Consider the following 21,055-nt stretch of genomic DNA (forward strand, 5'->3'; position numbering starts at 1 on the left):
TACTGCCAGGTATTCTTAACCAATAGGGATTTCCAATATGGAAAAGCCCTTTAAGCAGTCGTGACCTATCTGTAGCAAATGACATAAATGCTTGATAAATTCAACTCTCATATTTGGGACCCTTATATCTCCCCGATGTGGAAATAGTAATCTTTGGCTACAATTTGGTTTGACACTTGTTTTGAACTGGTAATATAAATCACAAATCCCGGTACAGAAACGTGGTAATATTATACTGTATCTGTATTATGAAGGAGGCAGCAACAGGCAGAATATTGAGGCCCTTGTCACACCCATCGGGACACAACATTCTCACTACACATTGTAAAAGGTTTTCCATTTTTAGGAATGTTGTGCTCACACACTCTAAAATTCAGAAAAAACTAAGTCATTTCCAGAGTCACCAGGTCAAAAGTGTACACTTTTTGCTCATATTTTATTCCTGCGCCATCTGAAGCTCCATCTTCAATTACAGTAATTCCGCTTATAATATTGAGGAATTGTGACACCCACAATTCCCTAATTTATTCCCTTAAAGGCGGAGTGATTTTTTTTTGCTTTCGCGTTTACGTTTCTTCCTCCTAGAGCCAAAACATTTTTATTTTTCCATTAACATAGCCGTATGATGGCTTGGTTTTCTTTTTAGCAAATAGTTGTAGTTTCGAATGACTCTATTGATTTTACCATATATTATACTGAAAAAAATAAAGGAAAAAAATGGAAGTGAATAAAATGGTGAAAAAATGCAATTCTGTCATTGTTTTCTCGGTTTTTACAGCATTCATCGTGAAGTAAAAAAGACCTGACAATATGATTCTTCAGGTCAGTAAGATTATGGTGAAACTCATAGGTTCATATATATACAAGTGCTTCTCATTAAATTAGAATATCATCAAAAAGTTAATTTATTTCAGCTCTTCAATACAAAAAGTGAAACTCATATACGCCTATGTGTGGTGGCTCTTGAAGCAATGACTCCAGCAGCAGTCCACTCCTTGTGAATCTCACCCAAATTTTTGAATGGCCTTTTCTTAACAATCCTTTCAAGGCTGCGGTTATCCCGGTTGCTCGCGCACCTTTTTCTACCACACTTTTTCCCTACACTCCACTTTCCATTAATATGCTTGGATACAGCACTCTGTGAACAGCCAGCTTCTTTATCAATGACATTTTGTGGCTTACCCTCCTTGTGGAGTGTGTCAATGACTGCCTTCTGGACATCTGTCAAGTCAGCAGTCTTCCCCATGATTGTGGAGCCTACTGAAACAGATTAAGGGACCTTTTTAAACACTTAGGAATCCTTTGCAGGTGTTTTTTGTTAATTATTTCAATTTACTGAGATAATGACTTTTGTGTTTTCATTGGCTGTAAGCCATAATCATCAACATTAACAGAAATAAACACTTGAAATAGATCACTCTGTTTGTAATGACTCTATATAATATAGGACTTTCACTTTTTGTATTGACGTTTATTTAGAACACTTGGTCAGCATACCCTAATTTGGCCAGTTACCCAAACACCTGGGACTTTAACTGCCTATACCCCTTTTCCATACTTGTTATTAGGGTTATGATGTTGCTGTTTATTATTTTGTGCTGGAGGTTCATCAGTATATCAGCTCTTTACCTTACACACTGCTTTTAATTGTTTGGGTATTTTGTAATTATCATGTATGTGCTCTATATGTATTTAATAAAGTTTTTCTACAAATTTTATATCCTTAAAAAACTCTGTTTCTCCTGTTTTTCTGATGCGTCATGGAGTGATTTTCTAGTGTACACACACTCTCGCATGTGTGAAGTTGATGTGCCTTCCGCTATTATGTTTTTGTCAATTCTGTTATTAGTTTCTGACATCTATAACTTCTTAAAGGGAAGCTATAATCGTAAAGTAATGATGTTATACCACGTTTGGAAGTTATCCCTTATAAACTGGATAGGGGATAATTTCACTGGGGATCTGACCACTGCGCGCCCCATGATCGGTACTCTAAAGGGCCCTGTCTGAAAGCAGCGGAGGCTCAACATTCACATCTCTGCTCCATTAATACTTAATGGGAACACTGGCGACAGCCGAGAGAAGCACTTCAGGAAATTCACACGTTAGCTACAAGGAAAAGACCCCAAACTATCTTTGGTATTGAAGCATCTGATGAGCATGTACAAAGATCATTGTGAATCGGGAGCAGCTGAGCTGTAACATTGACTATTGTGATTGGTGGATCCTGTGTGATAAGCTGTGTATAGAGGTGATACCTGTCATTATAATCCTGGATCCTGATGATAAGGAGCCTGCTGAAAACTCTTCCTGAAAGGTTAGGTGCCATCTGCAGTGTCTTGTCAAATGGAAAGGTTATGGTCCTGAAGATAACTCCGGGGTTGGCTGGGAGGATCTTCATGTGTGATCGCTTGATGAGGGAGTGTTATCGGCGACATTGGACAACTGGGGCTTCTGAGGGTCCGATGGCCCCTCATAGAAGGGCAGTACTGTCATGGCTCTGTTTGAGGATTCGATCCGGTGACCTGTTGCTTTGTGGTCGGTTCTTCTGCCTGGTGAGCTACAACTCTTTTCCTTCCCAGTCCAAATGCTGATTTTTTGTCCTTGTTTGTCCTTATTAGCCCTTCCACTCCATTTCCATCCCAGGTGTTCTCCATTATCCCATTTTGGTTTGCCCTAACATGTTCTGGGTGGGGCTTTGTATAGTATTCCTTCTCTGCACTTCCTTGCTGGCTATATTTCTTGGAGGTTGTATTTTTTAGGAGTTCCAGCTCTTTATCTTAGGGGTTTACCTTGCTGGGTAAACTCCTGTTGTATTCTGCGTGCAAGTTAGCTTGCTTTCCCTCCCAGCACCTTTTCCTTTTACAACTATAAGGATCTTGGGAGAGCTTTCTTGTTCATTTTATTTTTTGATACTCCTTAGCCTTTACCCTTCCATTTTATTTGAATGGGTCTTAGTCTCTCACCTTAGATTCTCGCATCTCTCCTCACACTTTCCTTATCTTTATGTTAGGTCCTCCTCTCTGGTTCTTCAGGAGGTACGAGAAACCCCTCAAAGGCCTTTTAGGGAGCAAGATCCGAGGTGGTGTTTTTTTAGTTGTGTGACTAGGACCTTTCCAGTCTGTACAGGTACCAGTTGGGTGTAGGTACGGCGTTTCCCTGGTGTGAGTGTGAACACGTTTATAACAGTTCCAGTGACAGAACAGAGGGCTGCCATGTTGAAACCTTTTAAATGCTGCTATCATGCTTGACAGCAACATTTAAGAGGTTAAACTGTTGAGAACGGAAATTATTCCAATTGAATGAGTTGCTCTCGGATGCCGGTAACACAGCCGCCACCTGTGCTGTATGGAGCCTGCTCAGCTCCTTAGCCCGTACCATATAAGCAGTGTGCACCATATATTTATGTCACTAAGGAGTTAATATCTGCAAGTGGGAATGATATAGAAAACCCATACAAAGCTGCTGTGCAATCATCAACATCACTTGTGGCATAATAACTAAGTGATCAGTGTTGTATGTGTAGTTGTGTAACCTTTGAGTCATGTGATGCGTCTACTCACAGATCTGTCGGAATTTTTCTCAGTTTTACAAGGCCATTAAAAAAGTAAAATTAATTGCAGTGATCAGTCAGGAATCATACTGTGTCATACTGGGTGATACCATTAGTTTTACTACTGTATTGTGGTGACATCTGTGTCCTGTACATTGTGTAACGCAACACAGAGAAACAGACCTGTCCTCACTGACAATCAGCAATATAGTCAGTAAGCAGAACTACAAAAATGCATCCATGCAAGAAAAAAAATGTTGACATAGGGGCAGTATTATAGTATGAAGAAAACGTGTAAATCCAGTAAAGGGTCCAATAAAATATTCTTCTTTATTTAAAGTCCATTAAAATCCACTCAATTTTAATGGGCTTTAAATGAAAGAAGAATATTTTATTGGACCATTTACTGGATTAACACGTTTTCTTCATGCAATTCTACAAGATTGTGCGTGCAATAGGAATTCATTTATCCATGGGTGAGCTGATTTTCTGTGGACTTTAACGGGTCACACACTACTTTTTCAGTATTATAGTAGTTATATTCTTGTACATAGGGAGCAGTATTATAGAAGTTATATTCTTGTACATAGGGGGCAGTATTATAGTAGTTATATTCTTGTACATAGGAGCAGTATTATAGTAGTTATATTCTTGTACATAGGAGCAGTATTATAGTAGTTATATTCTTGTACATAGGGGGCAGTATTATAGTAGCTATATTCTTGTACATATGAGCAGTATTATAGCAGTTATATTCTTGTACATAGGAGCAGTATTATAGTAGTTATATTCTTGTACATAGGAGCAGTATTATAGTAGTTATATTCTTGTACATAGGGGGCAGTATTATAGTAGCTATATTCTTGTACATATGAGCAGTATTATAGTAGTTATATTCTTGTACATAGGGGGCAGTATTATAGTAGTTATATTCTTGTACATAGGGGGTAGTATTATAGTAGTTATATTCTTGAACATAGGGAGCAGTATTATAGTAGTTATATTCTTGTACATAGGGGCAGTATTATAGTAGTTATATTCTTGTACATAGGGAGCAGTATTATAGTAGTTATATTCTTGTACATAGGAGCAGTATTATAGTAGTTAAATTCTTGTACATAGGGGGCAGTATTATAGTAGCTATATTCTTGTACATAGGGGCAGTATTATAGTAGTTACATTCTTGTACATAGGGGGCAGTATTATAGTAGTTATATTCTTGTACATAGGGGGCAGTATTATAGTAGTTATATTCTTGAATATAGGGGCAGTATTATAGTAGTTGTAGTCTTGTACATAGGGGGCAGTATTATAGTAGTTATATTCTTGTACATAGGAGCAGTATTATAGTAGTTATATTCTTGTACATAGGGGCAGTATCATAGTAGTTATATTCTTGTACATAGGGGCAGTATTATAGTAGTTATATTCTTGTACATAGGGGGCAGTATTATAGTAGTTACAGTGGGTACGGAAAGTATTCAGACCCCTTTAAATTTTTCACTCTTTGTTTCATTGCAGCCATTTGGTAAATTCTAAAAAGTTCATCTTTTTTCTCATTAAAGTACACTCTGCACCCCATCTTGACTGAAAAAAAACAGAAATGTAAACATTTTTGAAAATGTATTAAAAAAGAAAAACTGAAATATCACACGGTCATAAGTATTCAGACCCTTTGCTCAGACACTTATATTTAAGTCACATGCTGTCCATTTCCTTGTGATCCTCCATTAGATGGTTCTACTCTTTCATTGGAGTCCAGCTGTGTTTAATTAAACTGATAGGACTTGATTTGGAAAGGCACACACCTGTCTATATAAGACCTCACAGCTCACAGTGCATGTCAGACCAAATGAGAATCATGAACTCAAAGGAACTGCCCAAGGAGCTCAGAGACAGAATTGTGGCAAGGCACAGATCTGGCCAAGGTTACAAAAGAATTTCTGCATTACTCAAGGTTCCTAAGAGCACAGTGGCCTCCATAATCCTTAAATGGAAGAAGTTTGGGACCACCAGAAGTCTTCCTAGACCTGGCCATCCAGGCAAACTGAGCAATCATGGGAGAAGAGCCTTGGTGAGAGAGGTAAAGAAGAACCCCAAGATCACTGTGGCTGAGCTCCAGAGATGCAGTAGGGAGATGGGAGAAAGTTCCACAAAGTCAACTATCACTGCAGCCCTCCAGCAGTCGGGCCTTTATGGCAGAGTGGCCAGACGGAAGCCTCTCTTCAGTGCAAGACATATGAAAGCCCGCATACAGTTTGCTCAAAAATATATGAAGACTATGAGAAATAAGATTCTCTGGTCTGATGAGACCAAGATAGAACTTTTTGGTGATAATTCTAAGTGGTATGTGTGGAGAAAACCAGGCACTGCTCATCACCTGCCCAATACAATCCCAACAGTGAAACATGGTGGTGGCAGCATCATGCTATGGAGGTGTTTTTCAGCTGCAGGTACATGACGACTGGTTGCAATTGAAGGAAGCATAAATGTAGCCAAGTACAGAGATATCCTGGATGAAAACCTCTTCCAGAGTGCTCTGGACCTCAGACTTGGCCAAAGGTTCACCTTCCAACAAGACAATGACCCTAAGCACACAGTTAAAATAACAAAGGAGTGGCTTCAGAACAACTCTGTAACCATTCTTGACTGGCCCAGCCAGAGCCCTGACCTAAACCCCATTGAGCATCTCTGGAGAGACCGGAAAATGGCTGTCCACCAACGTTCACCATCCAACCTGACGGAACTGGAGAGGATCTGCAAGGAAGAATGGCAGAGGATCCCCAAATCCAGGTGTGAAAAACTTGTTGCATCATTCCCTAGAAGACTCATGGCTGTACTAGCTCAAAAGGGTGTTTATACTCAATACTGAGCAAAGGGTCTGAATACTTAAGACCATGTGATATTTCAGTTTTTCTTTTTTAATAAATTTGCAAAAATTTCTACAGTTCTGTTTTTTTTCTGTCAAGATGGGGTGCACAGTGTACTTTAATGAGAAAAAAATGAACTTTTTAGAATTTACCAAATGGCTGCAATGAAACAAAGAGTGAAAAATGTAAAGGGATCTGAATACTTTCCGTACCCACTGTATAGTCTTATACATAGGGAGCAGTATTATGGTAGTTATATTCTTGTACATAGGGGGCAGTATTATAGTAGTTATATTCTTGTGCATAGGGGGCAGTATTATAGTAGTTATATTCTTGTACATAGGAGCAGTATTATAGCAGTTATATTCTTATACATAGGGAGCAGTATTATGGTAGTTATATTCTTGTACATAGGGGGCAGTATTATAGTAGTTATATTCTTGTGCATAGGGGGCAGTATTATAGTAGTTATATTCTTGTACATAGGAGTAGTATTATAGTAGTTATATTCTTGTACATAGGGGGCAGTATTATAGTAGTTATATTCTTGTACATAGGAGTAGTATTATAGTAGTTATATTCTTGTACATGGGAGTAGTATTATAGTAGTTATATTCTTGTACATGGGAGCAGTATTATAGTAGTTATATTCCTGTACATAGAGGCAGTATTATAGTAATTATATTCTTGTACATAGGAGCAGTATTATAGTAGTTATATTCTTGTACATAGGGGGTAGTATTATAGTAGTTATATTCTTGGACACAGGGGGCAGTATTGTAGTAGTTATATTCTTGTACACAGGGGCCAATATTGTAGTAGTTATATTCTTGTACATAGGAGCAGTATTATAATTGTTATATTCTTGTACATAGGAACAATATTATAGTAGTTATATTCTTGTACATAGGGGGCAGTATTATAGTAGTAATATTCTTGTACATAGGAGCAGTATTATCTATATATATAATCGTCTTATCCCGTCAGTCTGTCTTTCTGTCTGTCTGTCTGTTCTGGAAATCCCGCGTCGCTCATTGGTCCGGCAGCGGCCAATCAGCGCTGCGGGATTTCTGAAAAAAGATGGCGGCCGTTAGCGGCTCATCTGCGGGACGGAGCTCAGCGGCGATGCAGCCGGGAGATGACCGTTGCGAGGCGCTCATCTCCCGGCCGGTACCAGCAGAAGCACCTCGACCGCCGGACCCATCTGCGGGATGGAGATGCAGCTGGGAGATGAGCGGCGCGAGGCGCTCATCTCCCGGCCGGTAGCAGCGGAAGGACCGCCGGCGTCGCTGATCTCCATGCGGAAGGGAGGACCGGGGAGCGGCGCTGCGAGTTGGGATACTTCTGCTGCGAGCGCCCGCTCATGTCCCGGGTTCTCGCAGCGGAAGTACCCGCACAGGCAGCGCCGCTCCCCGGTCCTCACCAAGACGATTCGATGATTGGTTGCGGTCTTCGGACCCGACCAATCACTGATCTTACCACTAAAGTTAAACACCGCTGTGCTGATTGGTCGCGGACGCTGCCCGCGACCAATCACCGATTTGGGCGCCACATTTAAATATCGGCCGCGAGCAATCACCGATCTTGGCTCCACATTTAAACACCGCTGTGCTGATTGGTCGCCGATGCCGGGCGCGACCAATCACCGATTCTGGCGCCACATTTAAATAGCGTCCGCGACCAATCAGCACAGCGGTGTTTAAATGTGGAGCTAAGATCGGTGATTGGTCGCGGCCGATATTTAAATTAGGCGCCCAAATCGGTGATTGGTCGCGAGCAGCGTCCGCAACCAATCAGCACAGTAGTGTTTAACTTTTGCGGCAAGATCAGTGATTGGTCGCGGGCCAAGACCGCGACCAATCACCGATTTGTGCGGCACATTGAAATTGCGGCCGCGACCAATTGGATGTCAGCGCCGCTCCCCGGTCCTCCCTTCACACCCTAGGCGCAGGGATGTCAGCGGCGCTGCCTGTGCGGGTACTTCCGCTGTGAGAACCCGGGACATGAACGGGCGCTCGCAGCAGAAGTATCCCGACCCGCAGCGCCGCTCCCCGGTCCTCCCTTGACACCCTAGCCGCTGATGTCCCCACAGTACCCGCATGGTGTTACAAAGGTCCGGACATTTGTGTTAAAAATCGCTGATTGGTCGCTGGCGCTGCCCGCGACCAATCACCGATCTTGGCGCCACATTTAAATATCGGCCTCGACCAATCACCGATCTTGGCGCCACATTTAAACACCGCTGTGCTGATTGGTCGCGGACGCTATTTAAATGTTGCGTCCAAATCGGTGATTGGTCGCGGTCTTGGCCCGCGACCAATCACCGATTTGGCCGCCAAATTTAAATATCGGCCGCGACCAATCACCGATCTTGGCTCCACATTTAAACACCGCTGTACTGATTGGTCACGAACGCTATTTAAATGTGGCGCCAAAATCGGTGATTGGTCGCGGACGATATTTAAATTTGGCGCCCAAATCGGTGATTGGTCGCGAGCAGCGCCAGCGACCAATCAGCGATTTTTAGCACAAATCAGCGAGATTGGCGCCAAATTTAAACAACGCTCTGCTGATTGGTCGCGGATGACAGCCGACTGCGACCAATCAGCGAGATTAGCGCAAAATTTAAACAACGCTCTATTGATTGGTCGCGGCCGCCAACCGCGACCAATCAGCGAGATTGGCGCCAAATTTAAACAACGCTCCGCTGATTGGTTGCGGCCACCAGCCGACCGCGACCAATCAGCGAGATTGCCGCCTAATTTAAACAGCGCTATGATCTCCCGACGGCAAGTGTGAACGGAGGACCGAGGAGCGGCGCCGCCGGTCGGGATGCTTCTGCTGCGAGCAGCCACTCATCTCCCAGCTGCTCGCAGCGGAAGTACCCGCACAGGCAGCGCCGCTCCCTGGTCCTCACTAATACGACGCTGATTGGTTGCGGCCGCCGGCCCTGACCAATCATCGATATGGGCGGCAAATTTAAACCCCGCTCTGCTGATTGGTCGCGGTGGCCGGTCCCGACCAATCAGCGATTGTGGTGGCAAATTGAAACACCGCTCTGCTGATTGGTTGCCGACGCCAGCCGCGACCAATCAGCGAGATTGGCGCCAAATTTAAACAATGCTCTGCTGATTGGTCGCGGACGGCAGACGCGTCCAATCAGCGAGATTGGCGCAAAATTTAAACCCCGCTCTGCTGATTGGTCGCGACCGCCGGGCGTGACCAATCAGCGATATTGGCGCCAAATGTAAACCCCGCTCTGCTGATTGGTCGCGGTGGCCGGCCGCGACCAATCAGCAGTATTAGCACCAAATTTAAACCTCGCTCTGCTGATTAGTTGCAACCACCGGCCGTGACCAATCAGCGATATTGGCGCCAAATTTAAACACCGCTTCGCTGATTGGTCGCGGTGGCCGGCCGCGACCAATCAGCGATATTGGCGCCATATTTAAACACCGCTCTGCTCATTGGTCGCGGTTACCGGTCACGAAAAAACAGCATTTTTGGCGACAAGTTTAAACACAGCTCTGCTGATTGGTCGCGGCCGTGACCAATCACCATTATTGGCACCAAATTTAAATACCGCTCTGCTGATTGGTCGCGACCGCCGGCCGCAAACAATCAGCATTATTGCCGCCAAATTTAAACCCCGCTCTGCTGATGGGTCGCGTTCGCTGGCCGCGACCAATCAGCATTATTGGCGCCAAATTTAAACCCCGCTCTGCTGATTAGTCACGACCGCCGGCCGTGACCAATCTGCGATATAGCCGCCAAATTTTAACACCGCTTTGCTGATTGGTTGCGGTTGCCGGCCTCGACCAATCAGCGATTTTGGCGCCAAATGTAGACACCGCTCTGCTGCTTGCGCCCGGTCGGCCGCATACCTATTCTAGAATACCCGATGCGTTAGAATCGGGCCACCATCTAGTAGTAGTAATATTCTTGTACACATAAAAGGTAGTATTATAGTAATAATATTTTTGTAGATAAGATCAGTATTATAGTAGTTATTTTGCGCATAGGGGACAGGATTATAGTATGTATTTTCGTGTACATAGGGGGCAGGGGATCGATGGGGGAAATCATCTGCTGCTGTTCTGTAGCCTGAGTGTTAGGCTATGTGCCCACGTTGCGGAAATGAAGCGGAAAATTTGCGCTTCATTTCCGCATGTCCTTTCCCGGAAAAACGCATGCGGAATTTCGCAAGCGTTTATAGCGCGTTTTTTGCGCGTTTTCGACATGCGGAATTGCCTTGCGTTTTTTATTACATTGAAAAGGCAATTCCGCATGCGGAAACGCAAAATTAATTGACAAGCTGCGGATTTTTGTGCGCATCAAAAACGCTGCAGAAAAATCCGCAGCATGGGCATAGAACTTGCGGATTCTCATTGGGGACCATGGGGTGCAGATTACCAAGCGTTTTACAAGCGTTTCCGCTGCGGAAATTCCGCATCAACTACGCTTGTAAAACGCTACGTGGGCACATACCCTTACAGACGGCACATGTCTCACAGGTTTCACAAGTTGCTTGGTGTACTCCAGTAATATCATCACCCAAGGCCTATTAAGACTAATTCTGCTACTTCTCCGTGTCTGAGTATTAAGTATACAGTGTGCCCTGTTACCTTGTGCCTTAAAGCTTTATCTCACCAGTTCTCTCAGCTGCAATCATCTCTGCAAATTTTTGTGGTTTCTTCAAACTGCATCTACTTCTTGGCTCTGATCTTCTGATCAACTCTTCATCTGCTGTATGCATAACAGACTAGTCTATGGACTAGTTCACACTACAATGCTGCTGCATCAGTGTGTTTTGTTTCTCTCTACAGATAAGTTTTCCTGATCAACATTGCTGTTAGCTGCCATGCATTTGTAGCTAATTAACCCTCTCCCTGCTGTAGGAATAACAAACTCTCCTCTAGACTTGTTAAAATTGCACTGCAGCAATTCCTGGCCTGGCTATTACTATGTCCTATTGTTTGTCTACACCCCTGGCTCTGTGTCTTCTGGTGTGTCCTGCTCCAGTTGCCTGCCTACCATTCAGCTTACCCCGTGGTCCTGAGTCTCACTGTTCCACTTGCCATCTGACCTGTTCAGCCCGTTTTGCCATCTCCCTCAACCCGTTTTGCCATCTCCCTCAGCCCGTTTTGCCATCTCCCTCAGTCCGTTTGTTCACCCTGACCGGTGGCTTAGGGAAGCCAACTCACTAGGTGACCCCTAATACTGATAACCCTAATTTTTTGTGTGGAGTGCAGACGGCTGAGTCTCTACAAGACTTATCTGTTCATAAGCGGATGAGGGTAAATGAGGGTAACATATACATGACATTTCTCTGCTGGAGCACTGGATGTCTGGAATTAGTGCAGTGTATACATATTACACAGTCAATGATCCCTGAATCTCTATACTTACTGTCTACGAATACAGTCCTGCAGCATCAGAACCATTCAACATGTCATTGATCTCCATAGATGATGGCAAAAATTGGCTGTATCATTGGGTACTTTGGCTGGCATGGTTATGGGGTCATACGCTAGTACTGTAATCAGGCTGTCACTTTTGCTGTGACACTGACTATACTAAATCCACGTGTTTCCTTACCTTCAATGGTGTCCATTGTAGTACATTTTATTGGTGGAGATGTGACCGTACATGGTCTAAAAATATGTCACACTGCATGGTGCCAGAGTAACTGTACCATATATTGGTGATATAATACTGTTGCCTGAATAAGAATGCTATACAGTGCCCCCATTACCATACACACATAATATACTGTGCCACAATGTAAAATCCTCCATATACTGCTCAAATAACATACTGACTGACCTTATGACAGCGCTTACATAAAGTATCCAAAGAAGAGAACTACAAAAATAAATGATATAAAATTGGTGATGGTTGCAAGTGTCGAAAACCAGGTCATCTGTGGCACCCCTTCAGCATCGGCAGTATTTGTAGTTGTACGGGTATGCACATGTGGCTGTGATACAGTCATATATTGGAAACCATACTCTCCTTCATCCTGTAACGACCAGAATGCCCTTTGCATATTACCACAAAAAAAGTAATTAAATTTTAAAAAATGATAAAAAAATGTGAATGTATTGTTTATTTCTTTTACTTGTTTATATAACACCATTAAGTCCACAGCACTTTACAGACATTATGGGCTCTGTCCCCATTGGGGATCACAATCTAAGTCCCCTATCAGTATGTCTTTGGAGTGGGCAGAAAGCTGCACAAACACAGGGAGAATATACAAACTCCTTGCAGATGTTGTCCTTGGTGGGATTTGAACCCAGGAGCCCAGCACTGCAAGGCTATATGCAGTGCTGGCCACTGAGCCACCGTGCTGCCCAACCACATTTCAGCTCACGTGATGAGAAAGGCTCACTGTTAAGCCAAAACTTTACTCACAATATATATGGCTATGTACAGTACGGACCAAAAGTTTGGACACACCTTCTCATTTAAAGATTTTTCTGTATTTTTATGACTATGAAAATTGTACATTCACACTGAAGGCATCAAAACTATGAATTAACACATATGGAATTATATACTTAACAAAAAAGTGTGAAACAACTGAAAATATGTCTTATATTCTAGGTTCTTCAAAGTAGCCACCTTTTGCTTTGATGACTGCTTTGCACACTCTTGGCATTCTCTTGATGAGCTTCAAGAGGTAGTCACCGGAAATGGTTTTCACTTCACAGGTGTGCCCTGTCAGGTTTAATAAGTGGGATTTCTTGCCTTATAAATGGGGTTGGGACCATCAGTTGTGTTGTGCAGAAGTCAGGTGGATACACAGCTGATAGTCCTACTGAATACACTGTTAGAATTTGTATTATGGCAAGAAAAAAGCAGCTAAGTAAAGAAAAACGAGTGGCTATCATTACTTTAAGAAATGAAGGTCAGTCAGTCCGAAAAATTGGAAAAACTTTGAAAGTGTCCCCAAGTGCAGTTGCAAAAACCATCAAGCGCTACAAAGAAACTGGCTCACATGTGGACCGCCCCAGGAAAGGAAGACCAAGAGTCACCTCTGCTTCTGAGGATAAGTTTATCCGAGTCACCAGCCTCAGAAATCGCAGGTTAACAGCAGCTCAGATTAGAGACCAGGTCAATGCCACACAGAGTTCTAGCAGCAGACACATCTCTTCAACAACTGTTAAGAGGAGACTTTGTGCAGCAGGCCTTCATGGTAAAATAGCTGCTAGGAAACCACTGCTAAGGACAGGCAAACAAGCAGAAGAGACTTGTTTGGGCTAAAGAACACAAGGAATGGACATTAGACCAGTGGAAATCTGTGCTTTGGTCTGATGAGTCCAAATTTGAGATCTTTGGTTCCAACCACCGTGTCTTTGTGCGACGCAGAAACGGTGCACGGATGGACTCTACATGCCTGGTTCCCACTGTGAAGCATGGAGGAGGAGGTGTGATGGTGTGGGGGTGCTTTGCTGGTGACACTGTTAGGGATTTATTCAAAATTGAAGGCGTACTGAACCAGCATGGCTACCACAGCATCTTGCAGCGGCATGCTATTTCATACGGTTTGCGTTTAGTTGGACCATCATTTATTTTTCAACAGGACAATGATCCCAAACACACCTCCAGGCTATGTAAGGGCTATTTGACCAAGAAGGAGAGTGATGGGGTGCTATGCCAGATGACCTGGCCTCCACAGTCACCAGACCTGAACCCAATCGAGATGGTTTGGGGTGAGCTGGACCGCAGAGTGAAGGCAAAAGGGCCAACAAGTGCTAAGCATCTCTGGGAACTCCTTCAAGATTGTTGGAAGACCATTTCCGGTGACTACCTCTTGAAGCTCATCAAGAGAATGCCAAGAGTGTGCAAAGCAGTCATCAAAGCAAAAGGTGGCTACTTTGAAGAACCTAGAATATAAGACATATTTTCAGTTGTTTCACACTTTTTTGTTAAGTATATAATTCCACATGTGTTAATTCATAGTTTTGATGCCTTCAGTGTGAATGTACAATTTTCATAGTCGTGAAAATACAGAAAAATCTTTAAATGAGAATGTGTGTCCAAACTTTTGGTCTGTACTGTATATATCTTGTCTTTTTAGTGGAGTCCCTGGAGAGCCATGATCTTGTGAAATCTGCCTATGACCTCCCAATAGCAGCTATTCTGGGGAGGTCTCTTCATTCAGGAATTTGGAGAGAGTTGGGGAAAGGGACATGGGCTGTAGTCTATGGTCTACTTTGCTCCGCAAATTGATACCCGTCCTAAAATCTTGAAGTGAAAAGTTGGCAAATAAGGCATGACAATGTTAGCAATAGGAGCCCTGTAATGGTTCCTCAAAAGATAAACCAATTTATAGTGGCGTGGGGGTCACTTATAGTGTTATACTTTACCCAAATGGAGCCTTAAAGTGCTTAAAAAGTGGCAAGACCCCCAGAGCAAAGAAGAATCAGGATCCCATACTAGTGACAGTCGCTTGAAGGTTGACTGACAATGGTGGACCCAATGCATTAGGTGGAAGATGGACATCAACCCAGTGGAGCAGGACATGAACTCTCTACAAGCCATGGGGATCATTGTACAATAGGCAGGGGCGGACATATCATTGATGCAACCTGTGCGGCCGCACAGGAATCCAAGAGGTAAGGGGGTCCATTTCTACCTCCAAAGCAGGTGCAATTTTGTATTTTAAGAGCATTTAGGCTGCAGAGGGCCCATATATTGTTCTTGCCCAATCCTATGCCTGCCACTGATAGTTATATAATGTATGCAGTACTGTATCATATGTATATAATGTATAACGGTGCTATATACAGTATGTATATGATGTTCATATATTTGTTCCCGTTCTCCCCCATTAGCACAACAGCCCCTCTTAACAGTGTTTTTCTCCGGTTACTTGAGAGCAGCCGCGCTCCCTTCTTATATTGTTTAAGTAGTAAGATTTATTATAAAAACAGGCTGATTAAAGAGCTGGAAGATTTCCTAGAACAGATCAGTCCCGGACTTTCTAAACATATCCATTCTCGGAGGAGTTTGGCTGCTGTTAGGTTTTCTACTTTGCAAAGAAATCGTCTGTACTTTGCCTAAATGGCTTTCAGAGAACGCAGCGGCGGCCGTCCTTAAATGTATATTTTCATTCCTTCTATCCCCAAAGTCACCCAGAGAAGATGAATATATATGTGGGCACGGTCTGGACAAGGCGCAGATTTTATCTGCTAGGTACGCGCTGTAACTAATAGGGAGATTCCAGATTTCGAAAAGAAAATCTAGTATTCGACATGTCTTTGGAGGAGGTAACTGGTTGTGTGGTCGTGCCGCCAGCTATTGGTGGGGTTATTAAATCTGTTACTGGATTTTACGGGTGGCGGATTCATGCATGTGATCGCTCCCAATCAATGAGCCCAGTGCATCAGAAACATCTTCTTACCACATATTAGGTGGATGTTGTTGGAGGAAATAACAAAAACAGCAGGGGGCGCCATAAGAAGTATGTGAAAGCGTTATGTGGCCATTTTTAAAGGATTCCAATTGAAAAAATTGATCTGTTTTGCCTGATCCAACGGCGAAACGTTATATTTATTAGTTGGCGAACCCCTTCATATTCACGGGAAGAGAATTAGCGCCATGGAGCGGTGACTTGCAGCAGGGCAGTCTGGTTGGAACTACAGAGACTGTAGAGAAAGGTTGATAACTGGAGAAGCAACAGAAGTGGCAGAGCAGAGCAGATCAGGAGGTTCACTGAAGCAATGAAGCAGAGTCAAGTGATGTAGCAGAGTTAAGTGGGTCAGAAAATAGCAAGGTAGCAGAGTCTAGCGATGTAGCAGAGTTGAGTATGTCAGGAGGCAGATTGTGGCAATGCAGCAGAGCCCAGGTATGAGCAAAGTCAGGTACAGTACGTAAGGAGGCACACTGTTTTCATCTAGTAGAGTCCAATGATGTAGCAGTGCAGGGTATGTCAGGAGGAATTATGGAAAGGTAGCCGAGCTAGGTATGTCCAGAGACACACGGTGACGAAGCAGAAAAGTCCAGCAATACAGAAGAACTGAGTATGTAAGGAGGCACAGAATGTCAATGAAGCAGAGCCCAGCGATGTAGCAGAGCTTGGTAAATCATGAGCAGAGCTGGATGTGCCAGGAGGCACACTGTGGCAGTATAGTGCATGCAGAGCTAAATGTGTCAGTATTAGAGTGGTGATAATCCAAAGTAATGGCAGACAACAACTACCTGAACTCTCAGAAAATCACTTCCACAACATGTTTGATAAAATAAAGTGAGAACTGAACTGGAGCAGCTCTACTTGCTTTAAAATGCAGCACTACCAGGAGCAATATGGGGGTCAAAAAGTTCGGACCCCCCCACCAGTGATAGCTCCCCATAGGCAGGCTGTGGTTAGCAGTGGTCACCATGTCCCCGCATGTAATAATACATCACAGCGTGCACCACTAGATGTTTAGCTCAGACGCCTGCAGAAAGAAGCAATGTTTATCAGACGTGACAATTGTTGTGTTTTCTCCTCTGAGCTTATGCAAGAAGCTGGAACCATCTGTATAACTGAGATCTGAAAGAAACCTTGGATGTCACTGGTGCATTTTTATGTGAAGCGTAAAGATATCTGAAAGCGTTGGAAGAAATTGTCAGAAGGGTCAATAACAATGTTTGATAAGATGCAGTAAAGGTCATAAAAAGCCTAAAGACTACTGCTTTAATCCCACCTAATCTAGACATATAGGAGGTCTCCATCTTATTGTAACTATTTAGAGCCTAAATTCTACTCATACAGTCACAACGGCGTAATTGCGATAATTTTTTGTGTGATCCTCTTTCTGTTCTAAATTATTCAGTTTTGTCTAGTTTCCTAAAACACCTATCTATAGTAGTCACAGACAGCAATTCATGTGGGGGCCTGCACAGAGCAAGGAAGCTCCAGCCATGAGAAGAGGAAGGCATGGAAGCTCCACCCATGAGAAGAGGAAGGCATGGAAGCTCCACCCATGAGAAGAGGAAGGCATGGAAGCTCCACCCATGAGAAGAGGAAGGCATGGAGGCTCCATCCATGAGAAGAGGAAGGCATGGAAGCTCCATCCATGAGAAGAGGAAGGCATGGAAGCTCCATCCATGAGAAGAGGAAGGTATGGAAGCGTTACCCATGAGAAAAGGAGGGAATGAATCTCCACCCATGAGGAGAGGAGGGCATAGAAGCTCCATCCATGAGAAGAGGAAGGCATGGAAGCTCCACCCATGAGGAGAGGAGGCATGGAGGCTCCACCCATTAGAGGAGGGCATAGAAGCTCCACTCACGAGGAGAGAGGGCAGGGAGGCTCTACCCATGAGGAGAGGGGGCATGGAGGCTCCACCCATGAGGAGAGGATGGCCTGGAAGCTCCACCCATGAGGAGAACAGGGCAAGGAGGCTGAGGAGAGGAGGGCATGGAAGCTATATCCATAAGGAGAAGAGGCCATGGAGGCTCCATTTATGAGGTGAGGCCATGGAGGCTCCATCCATGAGAAGAAGAGGCCATGGAGGCTCAACCCATTAGGAGAAGATGTCATGGAGGCTCCACCCATGAGGAGAGGAGGACATGGAGGCCCCACTCATGAAGAGCAGAGAGCGAGAAGAGAGAAAGGGTAGGGTAGATCCACCTATGAAGAGAACAGGGTCTGCTCATGAAGACTCAAGGAGCAGCCATGAAAGACTGCTCCCATTTCTGGGCTTATTTAGGGGGGTGCTTAAACTATTAGATGGAATACAGACAAATAGGAAAAGTTGTAGCATGAATGGTTAGTAAAGCCGGTCAGGGACTATAAGGAGAGACCTGACCAGTCCAATGAAGTTCCCGGCCAGCTTCTCCCCAGCCCGCTACAGTTAATTGACAGGTCCCTATGTATGTGTGGCACCCCAGGGGTCTGGTTTCCACAGTAACGGCAATGTTATGTCTGAGAGCAGGTGGGAGGTCTCTTGGTCAGGGATCCTGTGCATGCCACACCTCCTGCCCAGTCCTGGGAGGGGAAGAACTTCCCCTATATAAACCTAGGGCTGAGGCAGGGTTAGAGAGTAGAGAAGAAGTAGAGACAGAGAAGAGAAACAGCATAGGAAGAAACAACAGGAGCTCTGTGGGAGCAGTACTACAAAGAGTCAGGGGCTGGCAGCTGCAGAGCTCGCCCTGACTGAGAAGTTATCACCGGACCCGGAGTCCGAGGCTGTGGGGACTAACTCCTATCCAGCAGCAGAAACCGACCGGCAGGGGAATTCAGGTCCTCTGGCCAAGAAACCTGAAGGCACAGTCACACGCGTGGGACCAGCACCGCCGTCGTGGAGCGGAAGCTACTAGAAGGCCCCGAGTCACCGGCCATACGGGTGAGCACCACACGGTACACTCAGGGACGTGGGCTACTTATACCCGCCTCTAGCAAGGTAGCCAGAAGAGTACAGTTAGTTTGGGAGGCCTACAACTCCGCCTGGCCAGGGGAGATCCCATCTGCTCAAGGACTGACCAGGCCCCAATCGCTAGCCAGTACTCCGGGAGGGTCTATCTTTATCACCAGTAAAGACCCTGAACTACACCGCATCGTCTCTGAGTGATTCCTGCTACCCCCATCATCCACGTCGGCTGCCCTGAGGCCATACCCCTCCCGTTGGGGGTGATACTACCACGCTGCACAATCCTACCACCGGCCTCAGCGGTCTGCCCTGCAGCGGCAGCTCCTTCGCTGCATTCAACGGGTGGCGTAGTCGTCCAACATCTACCGCTAATACAACGCCACTTAGTCTGACTCCCTGGGCACGGACCGGGTCACCGCCACGAGACTACAACCCTCAACAGATCCGGCTCCGGGTAAGCTCCTGCATGCGCAACGCTGTGCGACACAGGCCCAGGGGTGCGTCAACTTTTGGCGTAGTCGGCAGGATTTCGTGCCCGCAACCACCGGGTACTGCGTGCCTGAAAAAAGACTGTTCAAACTTACCAGTGGTGAAGATTCCCGCCATCCGGCGCCATCTTCAGCCTTCCTCCCGCCATCGGTGAAGATTCCCGCCATCCGGCGCCATTTTCAGCCTTCTTCCAGCCTTCCGTGGAGTTTTCCCGCCGTTGGACGCCATCTTGAAGACGCCGCGCGGGAAGAAGAGGGGCGTGGACTCCAAAAGCGCGCGAGAACTGAAGCCCCGCCTCACGTCCAGACGTCGCGTAAGGTCCTGGAAGGAGCCCAGCAGACGCTGACGTCACAGGAGCGCGACGGAAGGTCCTCAACCCTGACGATCCACTGCGGAGCCGCGGCCTACGGAAGAGGATCATCGCAAGGTAGGCCACGGTCCACTAGGGGGGAGAAGGATGTCGGATACGGAGGAGAGCTTCACCGCTTCAACCCCCGCCAGCGCCACCGCCGTTGCGGTCATGCCTTTCACCATGCCCTATATCCCGGGGGCAGCCTGGCTACCCCAGTACTCAGGGGAGTCACATACCCTGCATGACTTTAGAGAAAAGCTGGATAGCCTCTTCCAGGTGTATCCCCTCACAGAGGAGCAAAAAGTGAGCATCCTGGTGGCCCAATTAACCGGGGCAGCCCAAAGGGAGGTAAAGTCCTGGCCACCTGGGAGGAGGACTGTCGCAGAGATACTAACCCGGCTGAGGGACACCTTTGATACCCGCACCTCAGCCGAGATCAAGCTTAGATTCTACGGGTGCAAACAGCGGGCACATGAGAGTATAAGGGACTATGCCCTGAACCTACAAGAGGCCCTGAGAGCCATTAAGCAGACCGACCCTGACGGCGTGGGAGACGAGGACCGGCTGTTGACTGAACAATTTATAGAGGGTTTATATTGCAATGCCCACCGAACCCAGTTGCGGGCAATGGCCTTACAGGACCCTCATCTGGGATTTGCACAGTTCAAGGACAGAGCCATCCGGGTGCTCCGAGAACCGGCACCAGGTGGCGTTTTGACCCACAGACGCCCCACTACCACTTACCACCAGGAGGCGGCACCCTTGTCGGCAGGGCCTGTGGGAGCTGATGCGCAGGCTTTGAACAATGACCCGGCTCCAGACCTGCACCATCAGGTCCAAGAGCTAGCTAAAAGCGTTGCCGCGCTAACCCGAACTGTGCAGTCTTTACAGGTTTCCACTCCAGGGAAGATCCAGCTGGCATCCGGACCGGAGGACATCCCGTGGCGTCGACCAAGGAGGACCCCACCGGCCAGAGGAAGACCCAGCGACCGATACAACGAGGACGGACAACCCATCTGCCGCCGCTGCAATCAACCCGGACATATGGCAAGGTAATGTCCTTTAAACTGGCACAACCTGGGGTAGAGGGCCAAACCCCAGGAAAAAGATAATCAGGCCCATCGAACTGGCGCGACAGATATGTGGGAGGACGTCCAGTCTTGCCTGTGGTACTGGATGGCATCCCTATGAGTGCCCTATTGGACACCGGGTCACAGGTCACCACTATCCCGTACGTGCTCTTCAAGCAGTACTGGAATGACTCGGATATCACCCGCTACCCTGACGACGACTTGAGTATCATCGCCAGCAATGGTCAGCCCGTGCCACAGATTGGATTTAAAGAGGTGACCATTAAAATCGGTAGAGTCGAACTGGCAGCACAGGGACTGATCATTGTAGACATTGACAAACACAAGAGTCACCCAA

The sequence above is a fragment of the Phyllobates terribilis genome, unplaced genomic scaffold (genome assembly GCF_046119375.1).
Source record: "Phyllobates terribilis strain yellow unplaced genomic scaffold, ASM4611937v1 Scaffold_4__5_contigs__length_816908805, whole genome shotgun sequence".
Taxonomy (NCBI): Eukaryota; Metazoa; Chordata; class Amphibia; order Anura; family Dendrobatidae; genus Phyllobates; species Phyllobates terribilis.